This window comes from Pinus tabuliformis, chromosome 1_2 (assembly GCF_031772625.1).
Source record: "Pinus tabuliformis cultivar Carrire ecotype Pingquan chromosome 1_2, CPIR1, whole genome shotgun sequence".
In the NCBI taxonomy this organism is placed as follows: domain Eukaryota; kingdom Viridiplantae; phylum Streptophyta; class Pinopsida; order Pinales; family Pinaceae; genus Pinus; species Pinus tabuliformis.
Genome location: NC_142298.1, coordinates 1,290,191,142 through 1,290,206,398, shown reverse-complemented (window position 1 = coordinate 1,290,206,398; position 15,257 = coordinate 1,290,191,142). Strand labels below are relative to the sequence as shown.

The 15,257-nt window shown below is 42.3% G+C and overlaps 2 pseudogenes; both read right to left on the bottom strand.

Annotated features, from left to right (window-relative positions):
• Positions 1-3,596: 3,596 nt before the first annotated feature.
• Positions 3,597-4,495, bottom strand: LOC149210945 (cytoplasmic tRNA 2-thiolation protein 1 pseudogene; annotated as a pseudogene).
• Positions 4,496-8,052: 3,557 nt separating this feature from the next.
• LOC149210944 (cytoplasmic tRNA 2-thiolation protein 1 pseudogene) lies at positions 8,053-8,948 on the bottom strand (annotated as a pseudogene).
• Between the last annotated feature and the right edge of the window lie 6,309 nt (positions 8,949-15,257).

Here is a 15,257-nt window from a genome sequence, read left to right as displayed (position 1 = left end):
TATAATCACATACATTCGCGCATCAAATAAACATTGTAATATAAACCTAGGTCATAACGCAATATAATTAGATGCATTAACAGAGGCTGAATGCACAGTAATTGTAGAATACTTCTCTTTATTGATATCTCTAGTTTAATACAAACTCTATCCACCCTATGCACACAGCTACAGGGGTCCACGCACTCAGCTGCAGACTGCTACCCTAGGCCTCTGCGCACTCAGTTGCAAAGCCTCTACCTATGCTAAGACCCAAAAACACTTAGACTTCTCCAAGCTAGCTCACTCTGTAGACACCATCTCAACTCTACTTTGCTACTAACTACCTAGAGTGAGCTTACTTAGCTCCTTTTTATAAAATCCCATGGTCCACGGACCATGGGTATATCTTTACAACCGACTTGACTCTTTAGAAAATAAGGGCGGACAACCCTTTATGACTCTTGACACCTTCGTGATCCATGACCACAAAATGCAGTGATTTTACAACCTTATTACAAAATTGTCCCGAAACATGCGTTTTTAGCCCCAAAATTTCTCTTGGGGGAACCCATTCCCAACAGGCCCCCAACACAAACATGGTGACTCGCCCTCGAGTCATTCTGTGGGTGTAGAGATCTTGGTGTGAAGACCTCCCAGCTCGAATTGTATGACTGCCACCTTGGCTGTGCACTACATGGCCACCTGCTTCACTTCTTCGACCAATTTCTCTGTCACTGGTCCTAAACTATCAACTTGAAGCTTCTACTGAGTCTCCTGCAGACTAGCAAGATTGCCTTCAATGGAGGTCGTGAACAAATAGGCCTCATCCAATCAAGGCTTGAAGCATGCCTTCAGCACTGCCTCTTTGTGTTGAGCTGCATCTACCTATTCCTTTAGTGTTTTGGCCTCCTGTAGCTTCGCAAGTCTCTGTGTGAGGTTGACAGTGTGTGTTGTTCCTTTCACCTCATTGTAGGGCTGTTGGAGCCCTTGCGCCTTTGTCCCCAGCCTCTATACATTAGGATCTTCTTACAAAATGGTGAGTACTTCGAATGACTATTCAAAAAACCTTGTGTAGTCTGCTACTATACTGTCTAGTGCCGCTATCGCCTCTGTGATAGCAGTTGCGCGCTGATCCTTTACTTCCAGTGGAGATGAAGGTTGGGCCTTCAACTGCAACTTTTCCATCTCGAGGTTCAGCTCCAGCCGAACCTTAGCCAACTCTATGCAAGCGTGGCGCACCCCCGTAGCATGTTTGTGGACCTGTTCATTTGCCTCCGCATCCTCACAAATGGCCAATTCGGGGATCATTCTGTAGGCATCCTTCACAGCCTTAATCATGCGTTGTTTTGTGTTAGTAAGTTCCATCATGGAAGTGAGGGTGGTGTCTCGTTGTAGGGCCATCTGCACATTTTTTACCTTCCTCTCACTGATCACCTACAAATCACACTGTTTTTGGGCCCTTAGCTCCATGATCACCCCATCCTGTAGTAGGTGGAGCACCTCACCAAGAAGCGCTGCCAAGTTCAGCCCTACTCCCTTGGGGGCACTGACAGCAGGCCTGTCAGCTTCGATCTCTTTGGTGAGTTCTCCCTCCAGCAGCACTATTGCTTGGGAGTCCTTCATGTGCAGCATCTCAGCGGCTTATGAAGTACTGATGGCGAGGCTGGTGGATGCTACACCAGTCTATGATGCATAGATCTGCAGCTCATGCAGACCCATCTGGATGGCCCCCAATGCTTGCTGCTACTGCTACTCGAACTGCTCTAGCACCTCTGCAGTGACATCCCACACTGTCTGTTTAATGTCACTCAAATCTCCCTCTCTTAGGGTGATTGGGTCCAGCAATGTCTTATTGGCCTTGGATTTCTTCTGCAGCCCAACTTTTTCCTATCATCTTGGACGCTTGATACAAAATGATGCCATATGCATGTCCACTCTGCACTACTCTGTCTGCTCATCCATTTATTCCTCTGTTTCGGGTGATGGCAACCTGGGACCTTTGTCAGAGCTGTGCTCCGCTCCACTTGTCTGCTCTTCCACCTACTGTTCAGCATCGCGCTTTGGCTCAACCTTTTCATTGGCCTCCTTCCTCCTCTTCTTGGCCAGCTACGCCACCTTGAGCTTGGCCTCCTTCATTTTATGCTACGTGGTGGACTTGTTCGATCCCACCACCAAGTTGAGGCACTACGCCACTCTAATGGCCAGTGATCAAGAATTGCATCGATTGCATCATCAGTTGCCAGGTAATCCAAGTCATGCCACTTCTGCTCAGGTTCCTTCCATACCCTGATTGATACATGGTGAAACTCTGCCTTGAACTCCATGTACTCCAAGAATTTTTCAAAAATAGTAGGCGACAGTTATGGCTTTGGGTTGTGTTAGCGCTTGAGATTTCACCCTAGGCTGAGGAAGGTAAACCTTCAAGGCAACATCAAACCATTTCACCTCGTAGCTAGCCCTACGGGGCATGAGAAGGCTCTCTCCGGTCAATCTCAGTAGATTTTCAATAGGATGAGATGACCAATCAAAGGTAACATTGATATTAGTCTAGTAAACTGATTAGAATGATTGATTTGGGGTTTTTAATTAAATAACGGGGTTTTTCTGGGCTACATGGGCAAAATCACAGCTTCAAACAGAGAAATATAATGAACAACACAGGTTGACGACTGAGGCAAGGTAGGCAAGGAATTTAGCATCAAATCTAGATTTTTAAATGGGATGGCAAGACTGGTGAGGAGCTGACAAGGGCAAACAATAACTTTGAATCCTTGTCAAACAGAAGAAAACATTGAACATGAGCAAATTTATAGGAGGAGCATACAATACTATGAATTCCTACCTAAACACTTCATTTGCTCAATTAGATATGATCATGAGGTGAATGAAACATAACAATTTACATATGAGACAAAGGGAAAACTTATGCTAAATTAACATACCACATGAATCTCAGAAGTTAGAGCTGTGAAATTTTCATTAAAAATCCTTGCAGAAAACTGTACATTGAAAGCTCTGTTCCAGCACTCAGCACTCAGAAAATCTCTCCTCTCTCTTTTTTACATAAATTCTATCTTTTAATATATGAAATAAACACGGCTGGGGGAAAAAAAATCGACCCCAAGCCCTCTGCGTTGTTTCAACTGCAATGTAAAATAATAGAAAGGAGTGTTACATTCTATCCTAAAACGGAACCATGTCCCTAAAAATCCTCTGATCATTGGCTAATTAAAAGATGAATGCTGGAGCGCAGATCTCCATAGGATCAGGATTGGAATCTTAAACCAAATCACATTTTTGGTCTTGACTTAAGTTCGATTTGCCACGTTGCATTTGCCATTTTAATAGAACCGCTTTAAACTAAAAACCTATCCTTATGATGAACACTGTACTGAAAGAGGTTTGCGTGGTTGCACCCAGTGTTTAACACATCCAAGCACATGCTATATGGTAGCATTGGCAACAGTTCGCAGTCCGTCTTCTAAGAGCCACATCGCCCACAAAATCTCCAAAGGATCAATCGCTGGCGGAAATCATGGAACGGAATCCTGTCTGTCTCAGGTTCCTCATGATCTGAAACTCATCATTTGTCTAAATTGAAAGTGCCTTTCTTGTTATAGAGCTGTACAGAGGAGGGGTGCTACTCCATCTGTAGCAGGCATATCAATTTTTAAAGCATGGCGTCCCCTAGTTCGATTAATTCCACGTTTTGGAAGGCCTCGGTTCAAACCATCTATTAAAACACATGCTTTGCACTATTTCTGGCTGGAAATATAACCACAGCGCTCACATACACCTTGTTCTGGCATTTTTGCTGAAGAAGAAACGCGAAAATTCTCACCTGATCTAATTATGTCACGGATTGCTCTTGGTCTGATTTGTTCTAAATCTTTAATAAAATCATGAGCAAAGCCTCGATATGCATTTGGTGAATAAATGCATTTGGTAGAGAAGTAATCAAGCTTCTTGAGATATGCATACATGATGATCTCCTTTTCATATGTATATTTAAAAGGCTTGCATCTTGGAATAGATCCATCTTCCCCTGTTGTTATCAATGTGCATCTACTTAGCCTGGCAATATCTCCACGAAGAATATTTAATAGTACAGTCTCTGCTATATCATCTGCGTTGTGACCAGTTGCAATTTTATCTGCTCTTACCATTGCAGCCCCTCTATCTAAAGCCTGGCGATGAAAAACTCCACAAAATGTACATAATTATGTCGTTTAGTGATGCCTTCATCTATTGATAGCAAGAACAGATCTAGACCATAATTGTGTCATTTATTCAACTTTGTCAAGACATGTGCTAGAACAATGGAGTCTTTACCACCAGAAGCTCCAATAGCAACACGTTCTCTTGGTCTGAAAAGGTGGTTCTCGATAATAACCTTGTGAATCTCTTCTTCCAAGGCAAAATAAAAGCATTCCCTGCATACCTGTTGTTGAGTCTTGGGTCTTCTCAGAGCAGCTTTCTTTTGTGCACATATGTCTCACTAGCGTCCCATTTCTTTGGCTTCTCCATGTTCTGCTCCATTTGTGGTGTGCAGAGCTCACAATTCCATCAGCGGCAAATTGAAGCCTTTGTCGGAATGAATATTTTGGTTTCACCAAGACCATCTTACAAACTAGCCATTACCTTCACGCGTAAGTCTAAACAGCCCACAATTTTGCTAGGAAAACTATAGGAATTTGGGCCAGCACATTTCAGGATTTTGGGCCAAGGTTTCGTGGTGAATCCATTTCTTTCGCAAATACGATCCACATAAATAGTGCAAGGGAATACATATGGGCTACATAGAGTGTAACAAAGAGCGAGCCTATGAGAGTATATACGAGCCACAAGTTATGAATCTAACCACTGAATTATTTAGACAAAGCGATATGTAATCCACAGAGAAATGTATTCAGATCACTGTAATAGGCTGCGAGCTTGTAACTGTTCTATTTTTCCCACATATAGATCATATCTCAAGAAGGTAGGACCAATTTCAACATTTGAACAATCAGGTCCCATTTTCAGTCGCCAGACTAAGTTTATACTCAACATTATTTGTCCTGTGGATGTCATATCCCAGGAGATGTCATTACCGCTAAAGTCCCATGAACCTGACTGAGAAACATTCTGGTTGTGATTTGAAGAAGTTAGAGTAACGTGTCCAAGGGATCCATGATATGATAACTTCTCACTGCTTTCTATTGGAAAAGAAGATTCAAACCCAGTAGATACAACATTCTGCTTTTCTAAATGCTCATTTGCCTCTGTTGAACTAGAAGGTGCAAACTTGTTTTCCTTCAAGATTTTTAAAACCTTATCTCCATCAAGCTCTCCTTTATAGGATACAGCATGAATTGTAGTAAATTTGTAACTGTCAACTTTAAGGATATATTCATGCAAGTGCCAACCATTGCTTACTTGCAGAAGGCTTGCTGAACCCTGAATTTTAAAGTTGTTAAACTTTGATCCTGCTGTCTTGTAACTTTTGTCTGGGAACTGAAGAGAATAGTTCGATTTGTTTGCTTGTGGGACTGCCTTCTTGTGTGAGAAATAAAAGGGTTCCAGCATCTAAACTGTTTGAAAGATGTAATGCAAGGCAAAGTCTTGAATCCTCTGCAGTTTTCATCTTGGACCTTTTCCCAAATCTTATTTCAGTGCAGAATGAGATACTACTGTAATGCCTCTGATTGTTGATGATGTTTTGAATTGTGTTTGTGCTTTTGCAGAGATAAGAGCTGAGGAAACTGCTCCCTTTTGAAGAGCTGGAGATAAATTACATAAATTTAAACAACACATTAATGATTTCTTCTTCAAAACAGTGTTCTGAAGAAGAATCAATCTATGACATGAGACGGAGTCTAACATCGGCTCCATTTGTGATGGCAGCTGCAGCTTCCTGGAGGTGCCAAGAACCGCAGAACTTTGGGAGAGCAGACAGTGCCTCCATCCATTGGGCAATGGAGTCATCATCATCACAACTCTTGACTTATTTTCAAACTGAAACTGAACTCAAAAAATCTTCAAGCAAACTAAAACAAGATGTTGCCCTTATGGCTGCTTATTTATTTACAAATCCTACTCTAATCTGTTGTACGAATAATAGATCAGGTAATGTGAAAATGCCAAATTAACCATTCAAGTAAACGTGAAAATGAAGCCGCTTGAGAATGCTGCCACGAAGTCACAGATGCAGATGCTGGCAACCCTTCATGCACGTGGAGACCCTGGTCACGGAAAAGACAGCCTAATCTGTCAATCAACCTAAAAAATGTGTCCATGTATGCCGCAATAGGATCACGGACACCGGACTCTGTTAGCTGCCCCAACTCTGCAACACATGCTTCCAGCTGCACATTGTCAATGTATACCTCTATAGGCAAGTCTGTTATTGCTTGTTGTGAAGGAAGGAGGATTTCCAAGAACTTTTTAGGGTCTTGGAAATCATAACACTGGATCTGCTCATCTAAATCTTGAATCTCTTTCTCGATTCTTTCAACAAGTAACTCACAGACGCTAGGATGATAATTCGGAGATTTCAAACATTGAAGGAAAAAACTTAAAACTTCTTCATTAATTTCAATATCCACTAAGCATTCTCTAAATTCGTTTAGAGCTTCACAAAGTGCAGGGTTTGCCACATACCATACCATTGCATGAACATATCAACAGGCACTGGAATGTCTGGATCGAGTTGGAGTCGCCAGGTGAATGATTCAGCCTGCATATGTATCTGACTGCTATCCACCATCAACATCAGATCTGAAATTTGATTGCATGTACCGGGACAAAACAATCAACAAGTTGAATGTTCTCCCCAGTATGGTCGCCACTATGTTAGCGCTTGAGATTTCACCCTAGGCTGAGGAAGGTAAACCTTCAAGGCAACATCAAACCATTTCACCTCGTAGCTAGCCCTACGGGGTATGAGAAGGCTCTCTCCGGTCAATCTCAGTAGATTTTCAATAGGATGAGATGACCAATCAAAGGTAACATTGATATTAGGCTAGTAAACTGATTAGAATGATTGATTCGGGGTTTTTAATTAAATAACGGGGTTTTTCTGGGCTGCATGGGCAAAATCACAGCTTCAAACAGAGAAATATAATGAACAACACAGGTTGACGACTGAGGCAAGGTAGGCAAGGAATTTAGCATCAAATCTAGATTTTTAAATGGGATGGCAAGACTGATGAGGAGCTGACAAGGGCAAACAATAACTTTGAATCCTTGTCAAACAGAAGAAAACATTGAACATGAGCAAATTTATAGGAGGAGAATACAATACTATGAATTCCTACCTAAACACTTCATTTGCTCAATTAGATATGATCATGAGGTGAATGAAACATAACAATTTACATATGAGACAAAGGGAAAACTTATGCTAAATTAACATACCACATGAATCTCAGAAGTTAGAGCTGTGAAATTTTCATTAAAAATCCTTGCAGAAAACTGTACATTGAAAGCTCTGTTCCAGCACTCAGCACTCAGAAAATCTCTCCTCTCTCTTTTTTACATAAATTTTATCTTTTAATATATGAAATAAACACGGCTGGGGGAAAAAAAATCGACCCCAAGCCCTCTGCGTTGTTTCAACTGCAATGTAAAATAATAGAAAGGAGCGTTACATTCTATCCTAAAACGGAACCATGTCCCTAAAAATCCTCTGATCATTGGCTAATTAAAAGATGAATGCTGGAGCGCAGATCTCCATAGGATCAGGATTGGAATCTTAAACCAAATCACATTTTTGGTCTTGACTTAAGTTCGATTTGCCACGTTGCATTTGCCATTTTAATAGAACCACTTTAAACTAAAAACCTATCCTTATGATGACAACTGTACTGAAAGAGGTTTGCGTGGTTGCACCCAGCGTTTAACACATCCAAGCACATGCTATATGGTAGCATTGGCAACAGTTCACAGTCCGTCTTCTAAGAGCCACATCGCCCACAAAATCTCCAAAGGATCAATCGCTGGCGGAAATCATGGAACGGAATCCTGTCTGTCTCAGGTTCCCCATGATCTGAAACTCATCATCTGTCTACATTGAAAGTGACTTTCTTGTTATAGAGCTGTGCAGAGGAGGGGCGCTACTCCATCTGTAGCAGGCATATCAATTTTTAAAGCATGGCGTCCCCTAGTTCGATTAATTCCACGTTTTGGAAGGCCTCGGTTCAAACCATCTATTAAAACACATGCTTTGCACCATTTCTGGCTGGAAATATAACCACAGCGCTCACATACACCTTGTTCTGGCATTTTTGCTGAAGAAGAAACGCGAAAATTCTCACCTGATCTAATTATGTCACGGATTGCTCTTGGTCTGATTTGTTCTAAATCTTTAATAAAATCACGAGCAAAGCCTCGATATGCATTTGGTGAATAAATGCATTTGGTAGAGAAGTAATCAAGCTTCTTGAGATATGCATACATGACGATCTCCTTTTCATATGTATATTTAAAAGGCTTGCATCTTGGAATAGATCCATCTTCCCCTGTTGTTATCAATGTGCATCTACTTAGCCTGGCAATATCTCCACGAAGAATATTTAATAGTACAGTCTCTGCTATATCATCTGCGTTGTGACCAGTTGCAATTTTATCTGCTCTTACCATTGCAGCCCCTCTATCTAAAGCCTGGCGACGAAAAACTCCACAAAATGTACATAATTATGTCGTTTAGTGATGCCTTCATCTATTGATAGCAAGAACAGATCTAGACCATAATTGTGTCGTTTATTCAACTTTGTCAAGACATGTGCTAGAACAGTGGAGTCTTTACCACCAGAAGCTCCAATAGCAACACGTTCTCCTGGTCTGAAAAGGTGGTTCTCGATAATAACCTTGTGAATCTCTTCTTCAAAGGCAAAATAAAAGCATTCCCTGCATACCTGTTGTTGAGTCTTGGGTCTTCTCAGAGCAGCTTTCTTTTGTGCACATATGTCGCACTGGCGTCCCATTTCTTTGGCTTCTCCATGTTTGTTACACTAAAAAATGTCACCATGGCTATTTTCAGTCAGTATGGCTCAATCAACAGTCATACTACCCTTTTAAGCAAGTCTTAGGCCTCTGCTATTCATGTCAAAATCCAAGAAAGAGAGAAAGTCCTTGTAAAATATGTTTATCTCTGGGTACGCAGGTTCTCTCAAGCCTTGCCTGCGGGTACGCACCTTTTGTTCACAAGGTCTGCGTCCAAGGACGCTCTGTATCTTAAGGGGCAGGTGCGTCCCTCTGAAAAAGTTAAAATGCACGAGTTTCATCTTCAAAAACTTACTTGTGGTCACTTCTAGAGCTTTCTAGAAGGTTCTTGGATGAATATTGAGCGCCTCCAGATGGTTCATGCACTCCTATCAAAGAGGAACTTATCCCATCAATAAGGGAGTGATCCCATCCAAAGAGGGGACTATCCCATTGATGGTGGACCTGATTAACTTCCTCTTGAGCACTATAAAAAGAGGCATTGAGCCAGAAGGAAAAAGGTTGAAAGCTATAGATTTCTAAGGGTAAATGTTCCAGGAATTAGGACTCCCATTTAGAAGTTTGTGAGGAGAGATTGTCACCCTTACTTGTTCTACTTGGAAGTGGGTGAGCTTTGTCAAAGTAGACGAAGGCTCTTGTGGACCCTGGAAGGAGCTTGCACAACACCAAGGCTCAGGTTGTAATGGTTCCTTTTGATTACCTTTAATGCAAATTGGTCCATTCTTCTCAATAGCTTGTTGTTAATGGGTTATTTCATGTACTCCTTGGTCTATATGTTGAATATGCTTTGTTTTATGTTATAATCAGGTGCTATTTAATTGTTTGAACTGTTGGTGATTGCAGGTTTTGGAGAACGGGAGGAGCTCATCCGGATCAACAAAGCTTGGACTTCTACAATAGCGTTTGGACAGAGGTAAGAACGAAACACCTTGATTTCTCATATCATAATGTATGTTTAGAGAAGGATAGCTCCAGTTTGTTTTGTTTGTCATTATAATGTCTTAGACTTCTAGGAAGGTCAGCTGTGTCCGCACCCTTGACCGATTCCGTGTGACAAATTAGTGAACCCTGTTGAGTTTTTTACTGAGGTTCGGTATGCTGATAGCGCCAAAAATAACATGTTATGCCAATTCGACCGATGAATACCAATGGTTCGTCGGATCATGATAACCAGAACTTTGTTGATAGACTCAACTAAACCGTTGGCTTGCGGATAATAAGGAGTAGAGCTGTCATGGCGCAAACCAAGCTGGCTTGTAAGTTCAGTCATCATGGTGTTTCGAAAATGGCTTCCATGGTTAGTAATAATTGCTTGTGGGACACCAAACCTAGTTATTATATGATTGAATATGAAAACTGCAGCTGTTTTGCCGCTTGCGTCGAATGTAGGCATCGCCTCGGCCCATTTAGTGAAATAATCAACCGCGAGGATGATATACGCATGCCCCCCGGCCGAGTGAGGGTTACAAGTAATAAAGTCGATACCCCATTTGGCGAATGGACCAACTACAATTATAGGGTGGAGAGGAGCAGGTGGTGCGCGCATCTTTCGATCAAACACTTGGCAGTTGTGGCACTTCCGGACTGCAATGATACAATCTTTAAACATAGATGGCCAGAAGTAACCAGCGCGCAACACCTTTTGAGCTGTGGCATACCCAGACATATGACCGCCACATGCTCCAGAGTGACAATCATTCAAAACTCTCTCAGCCTCTTCGTGAGTTAGACAACGTCGAAAAACTAAGACTGCCCCCCGGCGATAAAGTGTATCTCCAATAATTTTATATTGCTGGGATTGAAACCTAATTTTCCACCGTTCCTCTTTGGAAGCTTCAGGCCGAGAGGTTTGGGTTTGGAGATAGATGATTATATCCCCGAACCACGGATCTAAAGTACTGATAAGAAACAAAGATTCGTCCGCAATGGACTCTTCTGCCATAGTCTCTGTGTCAGTACGCGGGAAATCACACATCAATTCCGCAAAAACTAAAGATTTCTTAGACTTGGACTTCTCGAACTCCAAGTCGAACTCTTGCAGGATAACTATCCATTTAGAGTACTTGCCCCCTAGTAATTGTCTTGTCAAAATGTAAATCATAGGGTTGCAATCCGAAATGACTGTAGTTTTACGGAGAAGAATGTAGTGACGAAAACGCTGGACAGCTTGAATGGCTGCCAGGGCCAATTTCTCCACATGTGAATATTTTAACTCAGTGGGATTTAAGGTTTGACTAAGATAATATATCACATGTTCAGCTCCGAATTCATCTTCTTGAACTAACACCATCCCAATGGTGGAATGTGAAGCTGCGAGGTATAAAAAGTAGTCCTGGTTGTAGTTGGGAGGATGCAATAACGGTGCATGGGTCAACGCGTGTTTAAGTGCATCAAAAGATTGTTGGGCAATCTCGTCCCAAAAGAATTGAACGTTCTGTTTCAACAACCGTGTAAAACCTTTAGTGACCTCGGCGTAGTTTGGGATGAATCGACGTAAAAAGTTCGCTTTCCCTTGCAAACTTTGGAGTTGGCGCAGACTCGAAGGAGGAGGCAATTTGATGATTGCTTCGACTTTCGAGGGATCGACGTGAATGCCGGCTTTTGAAACAACAAATCCCAGCAATCGACCTGTTTCTATACAGAAAACACACTTGTGGGGATTCAAACGAATTCGATAATGCCTACACCTCATAAAGATTGCTCGTAGGTGGTCAAGGTGATCAGCTCGTCGTAAAGAATGAGCAGGCAAATCATCGAGATACGGTTGCACAATGTGCTTGATGTCGTGAAATGCGTAAGACATCGCCCGTTGAAAAGTGGCCCCGGCGTTCTTGAGCCCAAAAGGTAATTTGCAATAAGCAAATGTCCCCCATGGACAAATGAATGCCGTTTTTGGTTGGTCGGCAGGTAGAATATTGATTTGATTATAGCCCGAAAAACCATCCATGAAGGAAAACATTTCACTTCCGGCACAATCATCAATAATTTGATCGATATAAGGCGTAGGATAGTTGTCTTTTGGACAAGCTCGATTGATATCCCTATAGTCGATACAGATTCTTATTGTTCCTTGTTTCTTATTGACGGGAACAATATTCGATACCCAATCCGTTAACGGGATCGGATAAATGAAACCTGATTTCAATAGCTTTTCGACTTCTGCTTTAATCGCAGCCGCTTTTCGAGGGTGAATCTGACGCAACCGTTGCCGAATGGGTTTAGCATCCGGGTAGGTTTTGATTTCATGAACAACAATGGCAGGATCGATTCCGGCATTTCCTCGTAAGACCATGCAAATACATTGCGGAATTCCTGGAATAGGGCCTTGTAAGTTTGGATTTCTTCTTCTGTACATGAGGCACCTATATGAATGTTCTCCTCAATTCCGGACTTCACTGAAATATCAATGGGAATAGTACAAGAAATATTCCCTAAATTCAGCTCTGAATCAGAATGTTTCGTTGGATCCTGAGCGTCTTTGACATATTCAGCGATAAAGATAGATGAAAAATCATTTTCAAATGCATCATCCTTAGGTAAAAACAAAGATCTGTGATGGAGATCCTCCCATGGTAGATTGTCTACACTTAGGATTTCGCGAAGTTGTTCGTCAGATGACACGACTTCGGGAAATGCTATCCGTTCTAAGTTTGAGGTGAAAAGTGATTCTTCACTGACCACATTCATTTGGTCGGCTTCGGTTGAATGAAAGTCGGTAAAAGACATAAGAGCTTCATAAGCAATTTCATACGGACTCAATGGCATAACATCACCGAACGAGTCTAACTCAGAGTCAGATGGAACATACCGAGGATCATCATAAATAATGTTTTCTGACGTGATCATATGAATTGTTGCAAACGAAGGTTCTACGCTGAGTGGAGGGAGAGGAAAAGTTCCCAGTAAACCGGAATCCTTAACTAAACCTACACCAACTTCCTTATAAGGGATTGTTGTTTTACCGACATGCTGTATACTCTCTGAAGAGGCTGGGTCGGATGAAAAGTATGTCAGCTGATCAATTGTTACGATCTTACCGTTGTGTGGGAATTTAATTACTCTGAAGACCGATGAAACAACCGCTGTCATAGGATATGACCAACTTCGACCCAAAAGAAGGTTGTAGTCTAGAGGGGCATCAACCACTTCCACATCCAGACTAACGGTTTTACCTTCTACCCCTATAGGCAATTCCTGTAGAATACCAAACGGACGGAACCCATGGCCATCAAAGGCCTTAAGGATGGTGGGGGATTGGTTCAACGAAGGAGAACCAAGGGATCTCCAACATTGAATGGACATAATACACGTAGAAGCTCCCTCATCAATCACAGTGCGATGAATAGGCTTGTTTTTGACTATCACTGGAATTTGGAAAGCCATTTGATGGGGGAGTCGTGGTGTACTATTTTTTAAATTGAAGATCATTAGATTTGGATCCTGAACATCAACAGCTCCTATAGCCGACAAAAGCAATTTTCGTTGTGCTGGACATGATTGCAGCACTTCTAACGCCGACATTGCTGAGGGTGAAACAGCTAAGTCCTCAACAATGTTGTAATTCTGGGCTGCTCTCGCATGTGGATTGCAAGCAGACCTTCGAAGTACACCCTTGGCGGGCGGTTTAATTACTAAGTCTGGGTTAGGTTTCTCGATCTGTAGTGGATCGGAACCAGGAGCTGAGGTTGATGGGTTAGAGTGAGAAGATTCTGCTTCTTTGCCATCAACAGGATTCTTACTACCATAATCTTGCGATCGAGTCGCAATCCTCACATGAGACATCATCAAAATGGGTTCTTCACTGGCATTCGAGGAAGAACCTATCATCTTATTTTCCTGCTCCGGAAATGGATTTTTTAACACAGCAGGAGTGGGAGAACCTTTGACTATTTTTACTACCTCGGCCCGATGAGGGCAGTCTCTCGTAAAATGATCCTCTTCACAAATGAGACAAGGATATCGAGGTTTGCGCTTTTCGTCATTGGTTTCCGACTTTTCAGTTTTCTCCTTTGGAGCCTTGTCTGCTTTAGCCTTCTTCTTTCCTTTCTTCTTCCCACCGTTTTTTGATTTGGCCGTAGATGACTCTACAGCGTGAATATCGGCGGTAAGTTCAGGAGAAGACTCTCCTGTCGGGGAATCGGGCAAAGTGATAATAGGAGTAGTTGAAGCCTTGGAAGACTTCTTCTTGCTCTTTGTAGTCACGATACCAATCATACCATCAGCGGCATGAGATCCCGAAGGAGCAGCAGCGATTTGGTTCGACTTTGGAAGATCCGGAATCTTCTCGTGTAATGTACCCAACTGCGTGTAAACTAAGTCAAGGTATTGTGCCTGAGCAATGACTTGCTCCTCAGTAACTACGCCGGCCTTAGCTACATCTTCAGTAATTCTTGGTAATAGTGATTTAACAAACCATTCAGCTAATATTTGGTCTGGGATAAAAACTTTCACTAGTCTTCTTCGACGTCTCCACTCATGGATGTGATCTGAAATATACGTGGAGGTCGATTGTTTTAGTGAAGTTAATAACTCTGTACCGTTATCGTATCTGACTGGTAACTGAAAATGAGTTAAGAATGAAGTAGCTAACTGGCTAAAATTGTAAAAAGAGGCCCGCGGTAACTCAATGTACCACTTGGCCGCGAGACCAATGAGCGTACGCTGAAAAAGACGTAAACGGATCGAATCATCCGAGATGGAATTTGAAGCACACCAGAGGTGGTAAGTCATCACGTGATTGGACGGATCCTCTCCAGACTTACCTTTGAACTTGGGTATATCGCTGGGCAACTTATTTGGCATTGACGGCCAGAACGGAAGATATTGAATTGGATCGTTCGTTAGGCGCGTCAAGTCTGGTAAATCCAAAGTTGCGATAAACGGTAACTGCCGGTTAGGATCTCTAAAACTCTGGGTCACAATACCGACCCCAGGAGGAGGATATCCAGGATAACTAGGAACAGGAGTCGCATTTGGGATATTATATCCTCCTGGAAAACCAGGATTAACCGGACCGTACTGGGGTTGCTGAGGTTGTTGATAAGTGTACCCAGGATACGGTTGATACTGGTAAACCGGTTGTTGGGCAGCTTGCCCAGGTTGATACTGTCCCTGGTACGGAGGTTGAACAAATTGAGGTTGAGTAGTAACAACCGTACTTATACCAGGTTGGCCTACAGGCATCTGGACTGTGGTTTGAATCGTAGATCCAGACAACGGTACAGATGTCTGAGGAGTGGTTACAGGGACAGTAGAAACCGGAGCTGCCGATACTCCAGAAGTAAGTATGG